The sequence below is a fragment of the Rhinolophus sinicus genome, chromosome X (assembly GCF_036562045.2).
Source record: "Rhinolophus sinicus isolate RSC01 chromosome X, ASM3656204v1, whole genome shotgun sequence".
NCBI lineage: Eukaryota > Metazoa > Chordata > Mammalia > Chiroptera > Rhinolophidae > Rhinolophus > Rhinolophus sinicus.
The window spans coordinates 53,916,456-53,931,166 of NC_133768.1; the positions used below are offsets into that span (position 1 = coordinate 53,916,456).

General features: G+C 33.6%; 1 protein-coding gene and 1 non-coding gene across 6 annotated transcripts in view; one reads left to right on the forward strand and one right to left on the reverse strand.

Annotated features, from left to right (window-relative positions):
• The window catches only part of DACH2 (dachshund family transcription factor 2), a 675,689-nt gene that overhangs the window by 379,470 nt on the left and 281,508 nt on the right, over nt 1-14,711 (forward strand). The window lies entirely within an intron of this gene.
• LOC141569773 (U6 spliceosomal RNA) lies at nt 13,995-14,099 on the reverse strand. Its single transcript, XR_012493569.1, has one exon. It is a non-coding gene; the product is annotated as a U6 spliceosomal RNA (small nuclear RNA).

Below are 14,711 nucleotides of genomic sequence, written 5' to 3' on the forward strand. Positions count from 1 at the left end.
CCTAAAAAAAATGAGCATAGTTTAAAGAGCCTCTGGGACAACGTCAAGCCTAACAACATTCTCATCATAAGGGAACCAGATAGAGAAGATAGAGCAAGGAGTTAAAAACTAATCTGAAGAAATAATAACAGAAAACTTCCCTAAACTGCTGAAGGAAATAGACATAGAAGCACAGGCAGCACAGACAGTCCCAAAGAGGATGAACCCAGAGAGGCCCACTGCAAGATACATCATAATTAAAGTGCAAAATTTAAAGGTGAAGATAGACTCTTAAAAGCAGCAAGAGCAAAACAGTTACATACCAAAACATAAGTCTGTGAGCTGTTTTTATAACAGAAACTTTGCAGGCCAAAAGGGATTGGCACAAAATATTCAAAGTGGTGAAAAGAAAGGACTTACAACCAAGATTACTCTACACAGCAAAGCTATCATTTAGAATCAAAGGACAGATAAAGAGTTTCCCAGACAAAAGAAAGCTATAGGAGTTCATCACCACCAAGTCAGTATTACAGGGAATCTTAGAGGGACTCCTTTAAGAAGAACAATAACAACAACAAAAATTAAAAAAATATGAATAATAAAATGGTAATAGGTAGATATCTATCAACAGTTACTTTAAATGTAAATGGGTTAAGTGCTGCATTCAAAAGATAGAGTGGGCAGAATGGATAAGAAAAGAAGTCCCTTATATAAGCTGCCTACAAGCAACTCATTTTCGATTGAAAGACACAGACAGATTAAAGGGATGGAAAAGGATATTTCATGAAAATGGAAGGAAACAGGCAAAAAAGCTGGGGAGGCATTACTTACACTAGACAAAATAGACTTTAAAACAAAGACTATATCTTGGCCACCATAAATAAAGCTGCAATGAACATCGGAGAACACGTATCTTTATGGATAAATGTTTTCAGATGTTTTGGGTAGATACTCAGGAGAGGGATTGCTGGGTCATATGGTAATTCTATTCTTAATTTTTAGAGGAACCTCCACACTGCCTTCCATAGTGGCTGCACCAGTCTGCATTCCCACCAAAAGTGTATGAGGGTTTCTTTTTCTCCACAGCCTCTCCAACACTTACTATTTGTCTTGTTGATGATAGCCATTCTGACTGGTGTGAGGTGATGTCTCATCGTGGTTTTCATTTGCATTTCTCTGATGATTAGTCATGTTGAGCATCCTTTCATATGTCTATTTGCCATTTGTATGTCCTCTTTGAAGAAATGTCTCTTCAGCTCTTCTGCCCATTTTTTAATTGGATTGTTTCTGTTGTTGTTGTTGTTATTAAGCTGTATGAGTTCTTTGTATTTTTTTAATATTAGCTCTTTATTGGAGGTGTTGTTTGTAAAAATCTTCTCCCATTCAGTTGGCTACCTCTTTATTATGTTGATGGTTCCTTTTGCTGTACAGATATTTTTTTAGGTTGATATAGTCCCTCTCATTTATTTCAGCTTTTACTTCCCTTGCGTTTGAGGTCAAATTCATAAAATCCTCTTTGAACCCAAGGTCCATAAGTTTAGTACCTATGTTTTCTTCTATGCAATTTATTGTTCCAGGTCTTATTTTGAGTTAATTTTAGTACATGGTGACAGATAGCAGTCTAATTTCATTCTTTTGCACATGGCTTTCCAATTTCCCAGCACCATTTATTGAAGAGTCTTTCTTTTCTTCATTGTATGTTTTTGGCCAAGACATGGAAACATCCAAAGTGTCCTTCCATAGGTGATTGGATAAAGAAGATGTGGTATATATACACAATGGAATACTATTCTGCCATAAAAAAGACGAAATAGGGCCATTTACGACAGCATGGATGGATCTTGAGATTATTATGCTAAGCGAAGTAAGTCAGACAGAAAATGTCAAGAACCATATGATTTCACTGATATGTGGTATATAAAACTGAAAGCAACAAAGGAACAAGACAAACAAATAAAGAAACAAAAACTCATAGACACAGACACTAGTTTAGTCGTTACCAGAGGGTAAAGGAGGGTCGGGGGTGATAGAAGAGGGTAAACAGTTCAAATATATGGTAATGGAAGGGAAACAGAGTCTGTGTGGTGAACACACGATGTGATATATAGATGATGTATTACAGAATTGTACACTTGAAACCTATTTAATTTTACTGACCATTGTCACCCCAATAAATGTTAATTTAAAGAAAAACAGGCTATAGCAAAAGATAAAGAAGGATCCAGTAATTTCACTTCTGAAGAAACCCAAAATGCTACTTCGAGGGGATGTGTGCATCCATATGTTCATTGCAGCATTGTTTACGATGGCCAAGATGTGGAGGCAGCCTGGGTGTCTGATAGAGGAAGAATGTATGAAGAGGAGGTGGTACATATATTCAGTGGAATATTGCTTGGCCAGGGAAGGAAATGTGTTCTTGCCATCTGTGGAGGCATGAATGGACCTGGAGGATATTGTGCTGAGTGGAGTATGTCATGCAGAGAAATACAGATGCAATGTGAATTTGCTTATATGTGGAATCTAAAGAACAAAATAAATAAACAAACATAAGAAAAAATGTCATCGACTCAGAGAACATTTTGATGGTTGTCAGGTGGGAGGATGTTTGGGGGGTTGGTTGAAAAAGTGGAAGTTATTAAGAAGTGCAAATCGGTTGTTACACAGTAGTCATGGGGATGTAGGGTATAGCAGAAGATAGTCAATAATATTCTAATAACTATGTGTGGTGTCAGATGGGTACTAGATTTATCTGGGTTGTGGGCAGAGTGAAAAAGGTGAAGGGATTAAGTACAAATTGGTACTTGCAAAATAGTCATGGGGATGTAAAAGCATAGGGAATATAGTCAATAATGTTGTGATATTGTGGTATGGTATTAGATGGTTATTGGAGTTATCCTGGTGCTAACTTCCTTACAAATATAAATAAATGTTGAATAACTATGGTGCACACCTATTCCTAATATAATATTGTATGGTAGCTCTATTTCAATAAAAATCTGTTAAAAATTATAAAGGTAGGAATTACCAAAATAAAAAAAAAAGAGTTGAAAGCATGGTGAAGAGCATTGAAAATCAGTCAGATAGGTTTGTGCTTTATTTTGAAAGCTATATTGGTTTCTAATAATAAATCCTTTCTGTTAGTAAAGCTACTGATTATAAGTGTTTTGTTACCTTGGCACTTATGTAGTAATATGAGGACTGACAAAATAACATCTATGAAGACGTTATTTTATGCAAACTTTTTTGAAAATTGATTTATATTGAGAGCCTTTAAATAGATTTTTCATGGACACCTTAATTCTCATTTATATTACACATATCTCAATGATTCTTATGGAAAGATTAGAAGTTGAGGGAATTTACTTGTCAATGGTTTGTGATAATAGAGCTTGGTTTCTTTGGTAAAAATAAAATATTGTTACCCACAGTGTGTTGAGCTGGAAGATAAATTTGAAAATAAAATCATTTAATTCAACCCTCTCACATTTTAGATCAGGCCACCAAAGCACATAGATGGAGTTGTGACTTGCCCAAATTTACAAAGAGAATCAGCGGCAAAGCTGGAATTAACATTCATGTGCATTTTCTTCTATAGCATTCACTATTTTATTGCTGGGGAAATGTTCATACTTTACTATACAAAATCGTAATTCTCAAATTAGTAATTACATGACAGATTTCTTCCTCATGAAAAAAGTCAGTCAAATTCTCCCAGTGCGTGTTATTTCTTGGACATTTTTCAGAAGTTCTTTGACCCTTTCTGTTTTTTTCTTTGGAAGTAATTTATTTTTAAATGATCCATAGGTACCTAGAAGAGTTAACATACTATTTAAATACTGCAACTTATCCCTAAGAAATCTTTCTTCGCTCTGAAGGAAGAATAGAAGGAAGCAAAGACACTCTTTATTGAGGGCCTGCTATATTAGCAACCTGTACTAAAGCCAGCAGCAACAAAGGAGCATATAGAAGAAAGGTTTTTAACATAATGTCCTAAATACCTGTAAAGTACATCACCTATTTACCTCAAGATTATCTACCTATAAGGAAGAAACTGTTTAGAAAATCATCCTATGACATTACCAGTAAACAATAAACTCTTGAGACTTCTTCAAGCCATAGATCATGACTGACATTACTATGAAATAAGCCATAGTCCTCAGGATTTGAGATGTTTCATAATACCTATCTTTTTCCCACAGAAGCTACACAAATGAATTGCTGAATGAACAGAAAGATACAGGGTCAGTTGTGTGTGGGCTGATAATACATACAATACTTTGCCTTAGTCATTCTACCAGAAATGTTTCATTCCAGTCACTCTAATAGTTTAATAATATTTAACAGTGAAAATTCCTGGAGTCTGCTAATGTAGACATGAATTAAATACTTGCAATACCAACTCATTATAAACAAAAAAATTAGAATACACGTGGAGGGTAGATGTGAAGAGAAATCGTGTTCTATTTGTCAAGTCTCTAGCAGCTGATATATAAAATATTCCAATTAAATGTTCAAAAAGATGAAAAAAATGTATTTATTAGTCACATATTTTTCATTACAATTTTAATATTAAGAGATATTTTAAACTAATCCGAACTTACTGCAGTCTTTGATCTATATAGCTACTGAGCTATCTAATAACTAGTTTTTTAAAATTAAATTTATTGGAGTGACATTGGTTAGTAAATTTATGTAGGTTTCATGTGTACATTTCTATAATACATCATCTATATATTGCATTCAGACATAATCTGCAAACTGACCGAGAGTCAGTTCTCCTTCCATCACCATATATTTGACTTCCTTTTCCCTCTTGTACCAACCCCTCTTCCCTTAAACCCTGGTAACCGCTAAACTGTGGTTATCTGTGTCTATGAATTTTTTTTCTTAGTTTGTCTTGTTCGTTTGTTGCTTTTAGTTTTATATCCCACATATGAGTGAAGTCATACAGTTTTTGACTTTTTCTTTCTAACTTATTTCACGATAATCTCAAGATTCATCCATGTTCTCACAAATGTCAGTATTTCATCTTTTCCTATGGCCAAATAGCATTCCATTGTGTATATGTACCACATCTTCATTATCCAATTATTTATCAAAGGACACTTTGGCTGTTTCCATGTCTTGGCTACTGTGAATAATGCTGCAATGAACATAGGGTACACAATCTTTATAAATAAATGTTTTCAGATTTTTTGGATAGATATCCAAAATTTTTCAAAATTATTCAATTTCAAATATCCATGTAATTAAAATGGTTGAATTTTACTTTATTTAGGCCTACAGAGATTGAAATGTTTCATTCCCCGTTTCCCCCACTTCTACCCTTTGGCAATAAAGGTAAAACAATTCCAGTCAACTGTTAACTAGTCCTCTATGGTCATAACTTTTAAACTGGTAAAGCTGGTTACCTTTAAAGTTGTATACAGACAAAGAACATGAAATAGGATGTCAAACTTCTCTTTAATCAGGTAACGTCTGAGACTGTCAGTTGTGTTTAGTTCCCTGTCACTTTCAGAATTGGAGTTAGTTAATTGGTTTTGAAACACGTGGAAAATAATTCTTCCTTCTCCGTGGGCAACATGAACAGTAGCCTTCTCTAGCTTCTTCACCATCATTCTCATGAATAATGTATCAGAAAAGATAAACACCCAGTGTTAATGGTATGTTTTCTGTATTTTACACTCCTCTCCTAACTAGAGCTTTTTACCTTGAAAGATAAGAAAAAACCATCAATGTTCCCCTAACATATTGGTCTGTTTTCTCTTTGAAACTAGAATGCAAACATATTGTAAATCCTGAGTCTCAAACATATTTTGATCTGGGCATTCTTTCCTCAGGACGTTTAAATTTTGATTTGTTCCAGAGAATAGTTACAAAGTTATTTTATGATTTTCTCCACTGTGCCTTCTGTTTGTGATTTAGACAGACTATGAAAGAGCTAGGGTGGAGAACTGGGGAGTGGGAGGGATGCAACAGGGCAAGAAAAAAATAAATACGCAAACAAGCAAAAAATAAATAAGTAAATAAAATAAAGGAGAGAAAGAGAGCACCCTACGATACCCCCCTTTTTTCAAAGACTAAGGTAGATTTGAGGGGATCTCCAATTCTGGTTAGCTGTCAGCTTTCACTACAAAAGAGTTCTTAATCTTTCTGATTGACATCCACCTTTTTAGAGGCTAGTGTAACATAAGAACAATGGGTCTGCCTTTTAATAAAGTTGAAGTATTTAAGAATCATTAAGAAGAGGCTGTTTTATATGATGTTTACCTTAAACATTTTTTTCCTTTCTAAAATCATTTGCTAATCTATTAATTTTGAAAATCAAGCTTCTCATTAGAATCACTGATCTTTGTGTTGATCATTTTCTTAAAAATAACCTACTGGGTAAAGCCTTTTGATAGGTGATGAGAAGCTGTCACTTCAAAAGCTCTTGTTCTATTTTTCTTCAAAGAATTACAAGATAAACATACTTATAGACAGCTTGCACCTGCTAGGAGAAACAACACATTGAGACAATTATTAACATAATTCAAAAAATAAAACACAATACACTAAAGTTTCACAGTGATAATGTGTGAGCACTTGACAAAAGTCAATTTGGGGGAAGGCATGCATTATCTAGATAAGTGCTTGATAAATTAAATGGTATAACTCTCTCCCCACATTTCAAATGGTGGCCCATATTGTATGTATAAGCTTATCTAAATTATTGCTGTAGTTTTGAGAATCACTTAATTACTGGAACTAAAAGTAAAATAACTTTTTTTGTACTAGGATTTTAATAATTAAAAAGCATGGAAAGACTAAAACTGTGGAGTTAGATAAAACTTGGTTCAAAGCTTTGCCTTATTATTTATTCACTATGTGGTCTTGCCTGAGCTAATCAATCTCTTCTAGTCTTTCTTACCTCATCTGTATAACTGACATTATAGTCCTTGCATTTTCATAAAGTTGTTTTGAAGATTAAATGAAATAATGCATGTAATGTTTCTAAATGGTGCTTGAAATATAGTAGTGGGTATTCAATAATAGTTTTTTTTTTTTTTATCCCCTCTTACATTGGCTCTGTCCAATGCTGAGCTACAAAGTAGCAAACAGTTCTAGTTCATGGAAAAATGTACATTAAAAAATAATATAGTTTCAAGTGAAGGGGGCCCTTTGCTATTTACAACTTTGTAGTGACTTCAATGATGATTTTCTTTAAAGAGCATATCATAGGAAAATTTTGGTTTTTGAGCTGCCTTTTACATTTTTTTGAAAACATATCATGGATATCCTATGGTTGTGGTACTTATAGATGAAAAAAAAAGCTGTTTACAAATGCTACTGCAACACCACCTAACAAAGTAGGAATATGTTTCACTGAACTTTGCTAAATGCCAAAGTAATACAGAGTTATTAAAGCCTCAAGAAGAAAGCCAGTTCGTTTCGAGTCATGATATCACCTAAAACTAAAGTATTATATAAAAGCTAAACAATGCCAAATGGATTTGGCAGAGATCAAAAGCCAAACCTATTTCTTTTCTTTCATCTTCAGTGTTCCATTTCCTAGGAGTATGACCTTAGTCAAACATCTATTAAAGTTAGCTTTTGATCTCAACCCCTTTTTGGGGTAAAAAAAATGTCAATCTTTAAATTTTTCTTCTAGAGACAACCACTCTATTGTGTTTTAATGTTCCAGTAGTGTGTGAGTAAATAGGATTCTCTGATATATGTGATAGAAGACTGGTTAAATGGGACAATCATTTTTGTGTCGAAGACAAGAATCAAAAGAAAGCATTCTTCAGAAGCTATTAACTGGAAAAAAATCCCCCCAGGTCAGTGGAAACGTGTTAACTGGTCAGTCTACTGCCTTTTTAGGTCCTTTGATGAAAATACCTTGTAATTTGATAACAGGTAGCTGCTCATTTGTAGTGTAATTTTCTCCTCACCAGTCATAGCAAGTCCATGATTAATCAGGGGAAAGTACTTTTTTCTCCATATTTTTGAAAAATTAAAACTTTGTTTAAAAAGATCTTAAAACCACTGGTAAGGATTATATATTTTTCATTCTTCCTGCCATCTATTAAGTAAACTACAGGGAAGTTTTCATGATATGCTAAAGATACAAGAGATATGCCAACACATGATGATTAGTTGAATTAAAAAGAAAAAAAAGTGGTATTTGATGTCAGTGTATGTATGTGTATGGAAATACTATTTACCCATGCATATGGCTTCATTCTAAATATTGAAAATCTTTATATCACATTTTCTAAACTTCTGTTTTATAGAATAGCAAATTCATTAGACACGCATTTATGAAGTACTGTCTACCTGCAAGACAATATTTTAGATTTTGCTATGAGAACAAATTGAGTAAGAAGTAGTCAGTGTTCTACAGAAACCTTCATAGCCTTCATTTTAGATGGGAAAGTGAGGTCTACTTTTAGACATAATCATAATAATAAAAGGCAAGAAGTGATAAATATGTTCATATAAGTATATCTGTGAAAGTACTATGGAAAAGTTCAAAGAAGAGAATTATTTCAAATTGTGAGAATTAAAGAAGGCTTTTTGGAGTTGATGGTATTTAAGTTGTGCTTTAAAGATTGGTAAGGCTGCAGTTGGCAACACGGGGATAAAAGTATTGCAGGCAAAAGAGACAATCTGCAAAGGTGTGAGAATGAACTCATACTGAGTGTGTATGGGTAACAGTGTTCAGTCTGGTTAGAGTAGTGGGTATATGATAGAAAAACATAGGAGCTCTGACTGTAAAGATGGGTGGGGGTAAATTGTGGAAGGTGGTAAATAGCAGATTAAGAGTTCTGGACTTTATTCTGTAGACAGTGGTAAATCACTACACATTTTTGTGCAGGTGAAGAATGTGAAAATACTGCTGTTTATGAAAATATCACTGATAAGAGAGGATGAGTAGACTGGAAGGGGACAGAATTGAGGCAGGGAGGTCACTTAGGAAGTTCTTCAAGTCGTCTAGCTGAGAAGGAATAGAGACCTACTAAAGTGATTGTGAAATTCTTATTTCACTTTACAGAGTCAAGATATCTCTGTTAGATTCATAATGTAACATTTTGAAGTAATGCTATCTAAAATATTCTTTGGAAAATTACTGTTGTGTTTGAAATTACTGGTAGCAGGAATTCAAACTAAAATGTAAAATACCCTTTTATCTATACAATCTGATTATTTCATATGGAACTCTCTAAAGTTCCTATGCTCCCAATTCAATTGATACCAGCCAGAGCAGCTATTTGTTTTAAAATGTGTAAGTCTTCCTTGAGATACATGACAATTGTTAAGAAAAAAAAAGTACATCTAACTAGACTAAGATCCTACGTTGTTTTAAAAAGTAGGGAGCAATAACAGGTTAAGAGGAAGTTTGATGGAGTTGAAGAGGTTTCATTACTGGGATCACCAGGAGAAGGAATGGTGGTATGGATCACCTTGAAATTATAACTTTGACTCAGGAAAACCTATGATTTATGCCAAGCTGGTTGTACAAATTACTATAGTCTTTATGGAAACAGCCTTCTTACAATATCAAAGACCTCGCAGGATAACAAAGGAAAAAGAATGAATCAGTGGAAATGAAAGAGAATAACCAGAACATAGTTGGGTGAATCAGAATCTGGGATGATGTCTCTGTTCTCATTTTATTGGCTCTAGACATACTGTTTTATTCACAGGAGCAATAGCCATGGGAATTCATAAAGCTACAGAAGATAGAGTTCCTTGTGTCATCATCAAGATGGTGTAGTGTTCTGAATAGTGTGCTGGGGCATTCCATCCTCATCTGTCTTTCAGCTGTGTATGTTTGTTTATCTAGCTACAGCAGCTTTGAGGTCAGATATATTATTACCAAAATGTTTGGAATTGTGAGTGAAAAAAGGTTGGGAAAGAGATCAATTTCTTCATGGCTTCTGTTTCATTTGATTCATTTGAGTTAGTGTGCCCCTTTAGCAACTTCAAGCCATTGTGGCAAGTAGAAAACAATGGTTTGTATCTCTTTCTGAATTTATGGTTAATAGGACTGTGACAGAATTCAGGAAACCAGATAGAATGCGCCATCTTATAAGTTATCCATTAGATCCCAGCTCCATGCAGAATCCTTTTTATCATATGTGTATCTTTGCACGTGTGTGTGTGTGTTTGTGTGTCTCTTCTATTAATAATCTGACCTAGTTATTTAATTTATATTTATTTTCTAGTACCCAAGTACTAACTCATAATTATCAGATAATGACACTTTTGAGCAGGATAGGTAAGGGTCAGAATTCTCCTTTGCACCTCTGTATTATGCTAGGCCATAATAAAATATTGGACGTCAGTAGTTCAAACATGTCATCTTAGTGTCTTAAATGAGGATAAATTCTTCACAGCATTCTCAGGAGAAAATCATGCTCTTTAGATATTTTTTTTTTAGTGTTGGATGGTAACACCTCATGCTTTCTTAAACCCTGCTTATCCTGGGAGTGATACTGCTCTCAGAAGAAAAGCTATTTAGCTAAAACTTCATATGATGTAGAATTCTTGGCGACGTCACTCTGACAGTGAGGTTTTTCTGGTCCTAGAAATTTAAAGAATGTAGTTTTAATATAGATATAACGATACAAAGAACTTTTATTATATTTGATTATTAAAAATGCAGTAGACTGGTGAATTTCAAAAGTGATGACAGTGTTAACACACTGCACTTCATGAGGCAAAGTAACATAAGGTTTGAAAAATATTCTTGCCAGATACGTCGTTGAATATCCAAGAATAAGAGCCAGGTTCTCATGTTATCTATTTATTCTCCTTTGTAACTCATATGACAGATGTTAATGTTATTGGTTGTTGCAGGTAGTTTCAAGTAATTTTACAATTTGATAGCTAATAGAGACATAGTTATCAATGTTGATGTCTCAACACATATAGCAACATATACATATAATTAAACATTATTGTTAGAGTGTTCATAATTATGATGTTCTCCCTTATTTCTTGTTCTCTGATGGTTTAGAATTAATCTGTTAAAAGTTTTAGATTTAAAAGAATTAGCATTCACATTTCCTTAAATATATAAATGGAAGCCTCTGAGATGAGACCATAAGTTTATTCATACATTTACATTAATACACCTCTGGTTAACTTCATGTGATCTTTAAATTGAGGCTACGACAAGTTCTGTTCCAAATATTTTCAAATAATGATATTCAATATAACATATTGCTTTGCTTTCTAAAACAGATGCTTGCTGTATAGCTTCAGTAAGCATAAGCTGATGATAAAGAACGGCACTATTAGACAGTGAAACAGTAAAACAAAGGCAGAACTATTGGCACTTTCAGTGTTGAATGACCTATCTGCCTTTGCCCACCTCTCACATTTGTTGTTATATCTTGTCAGGAAGTTCAGGCAGAATGTGTTTGTAAAGAGGATGCAAAATAGACCTACGACTAGAAAATAATCTATAATTACTAGTGTTGAGGAGGTAGCCCTTTTTCTTCCTCTTGGTGGCACCCCTTCACAATACCCATTAGTTATTCTGCAGTCCTTCACTGGGCACTACTATGTACCCACTAGTGTATCAGACACCAAGGACCACAAACATTAAGAAAAATACATAGTTTATTGTAGTAAGGAGCTTTCAGTCTAGGTAAGGGAGACATACTTAACATATAAAATGAATAAATAACAAGTCAATAAGTGGTTATCTTGGAAGTACTGTATTCCATGTAGATTCATTGAAAGTTAACATTGGAATGAACTTCATTTTTTAAAAGACAGTATTTTTAGAGCAGTTTTAGGTTTACAGTAAAATGGACAGGAAGCTACAGAGATTTCTGATGTACTCGTTACCTCCACACATGCACAGCCTCCTCCATTATCAATATCACTCAGCCGAATGGTGTATTTGTTACCAAAAATGAACTTACATTTACACATCATTATCACCCAAAGTCCATTGTTTACCTTAGGATTCAAACTTGGTGTTGTACATTCTATGGGATAAAGCATACATATAATGACATCCATCCATTATTACATTACACCACATTTTTTTCTGCCCTAAAAATACTGTGCTCTGCCTACTCGTCTCCCTGCCAACCCATCCCTGGCAACCACTGATTGTTTTATTGCTTCCATAGTTTTGCCTTTTGCATAATGTCATATAGTTGGAATCATACAGTATGTAGCATTTTTAAGATTGGCTTCTTTCACCTAGTAATACGCATTTAAGTTTCCTCCAGGTCTTTTCATGACTCGCTAGCTAATTTCTTTTTAGAGCTCAGTAATATTCCTTTGTCTGTGTGTACCACAGTTGATTTATTTATTCATCTACTGAAAGATATCTTGGTTGCTTCCTTGAACCTCATTTTAAAGACAAGAAAATTGATTCTGAGAGGGGGGAAATTACTCAGAAAGGTATATAACTAGCTATACATAAATCCTGTTTTAATATCTAGCTCTTCTGATTCTTCTTGCAGTATTCTTTACATTATAATTTGGTCCAGAGAAGCACTATCCTTGGAATCTTCTCAGGTCATTCCTGATGTTATGTATTATATCTTTGGTTATCATAAATATGCAGATAATCTTAAAAACACAAAAGTTTCACCAATCAATATTTCTAGATGTTTTGTTGGATATTTTGGTGTTCATTTAACTAATACGTAAATATTTAGAAGGCAAAATGTCATAATGTTGAATAAAAACAACAAAGAATCATGGTAGTAGCTTTCTCAAGCAGTGTTTGAGAAGTACTATCCAGAAGAGTGGAGAATTGATTGAATAGTTGTATCTCTGGAATTTATATGGCATATCCAATGGAAGACCAGTTATTTAAAAGACATGAGTGGCAATGATCTTCAGGAAGCCAATTATCTTTCTAGAAGATGGTTCGTTATTGATATTTAATATTCTCTTAGTGGCAGTTTGATACCTTTTCATAAAAACAAAATACATTTAAATTTTCATTAATTGCTACACAGAAGTTAGCGTTATGGCTCAATTGTAGACCAAAATATATTTTTAATTTGAGGCTAATTTCCCATTTTTTCTATTTCCAGGAATTTTTCCTCTTGAATGTGCTCTCTAAACAAAATATACTTTATTTTATCTAATTTTGAAATGTTTTGCTGGTTTTTCATAAAGGCAGAACTGGTTTTCTAAAAAGCAGGAGGAATACGAGTCTTATAGCTACAGTGAGCAGAACAAACAATATGGAGACAATGAAATTCCACAGAAATCACCCATCACTTTTTTATATTAATATCTTGAGTGAGAAGTTTTAAAGTATATCCTCTGAAACATCTGATTTTCTGAAATGCATTATTTCAAAAATGCATTTAGTAAATTGAATTTCCTTTCCAATCTGGATGCTATCTTAAGGCAAACTTGATTTTTGTTATAAATTTGAACTTGGCTAGGTTTTTCTATCCTTCTCTCCTATTAATGCTGTTAATGCTTATTTACTCTCTAATTTTTATTTATTGGTGATACCTGCTGCAGAAAAATACCAAATCACCTAAATGTAGGCTTCACTTTGATAAATTACCGTTATTATTGATTTGCAAATCAAAAGTGAATTCGGTTAATGGATCAGTATTTTTTTTTCAGCTTTCTTCTAAGAATGTGATTCTTTTCTATGGCTGTCTATTTCTATAAAATTATATTTCAGGTGCTATGTATTTTATGGTATATATTCTTGTTGGAACCATTTTTATAGTCAAATATATTTAAAATTATAAATTTTGGTTAACATGTTTGAACTGAAACCTAAATACTTTCTTTGAGTCACTATGGAAGAAAAAAAAAAGCCAATAATTTGGCAGTATACCAGAAGCTAATAATCTTTACGTTCTTTTATATTCTTATCAGATTTTGATTATTGGGGATTACTGACTTGACCAAATGTGTTTAGTTTTCTTGTGATAAAATCAACATAGCATAAAAGTTACCATTTTAATCATTTTTAGTATACAGTTCAGTGGCATTAAGTACATTCTCATTGTAGTGCAACCATCACCAAAAATATGGAACACTTTACAATTTGCATTTTATCCTTACACGGGGGCCATGGCAATTTTCTCTGTATGTTCTAATTTTAGCACATGTGCTACTAAAGTGAACACCTACATATATTTTTTAAAGTGTCCAGAAATCTTCTCCCATTTGGTTGGTTGCCTCTGTATTTTGTCAATGGTTTCTTTTCCTTGCAGAAGATTTTTAGTTTGATATAGTCCCATTCGTTTATTTAAGCTTTTGCTTCCCTTGCCTTTGAGGTCAAATTCATAAAATCCTCTTTGAACCCAAGGTCCATAAGTTTAGTACCTATATTTTCTTCTATGCAATTCATTTTATCAGGTCTTATGTTTAGGTCTTTGGTCCATTTTGAATTAATTTTGGTACACAGTGACAGAGAGCATTCTAGTTTCATTCTTTGCATGTGGCTTTCCAATTCTCCCAGCACCATTTATTGAAGAGTCTGTCTTTTCTCCATTGTATGTTTTTGGCTTCTTTGTCAAAAATTATCTGTCCATATTTATGTGGGTTTACTTCTGGGTTCTCAATTCTATTCCACTGGTCTGTGTGTCTGTTTTTCTGCCAATACCATGCTGTTTTGATTATTGTAGCTCTGTAGTACAAACTGAAGTCAGGGAGTGTGATACCTCCAGCATTGTTCTTTTTTTATAGGATTACTTTGACTATTCGGGGTCTTTTGTGGTTTCAAACAAATCTCATGA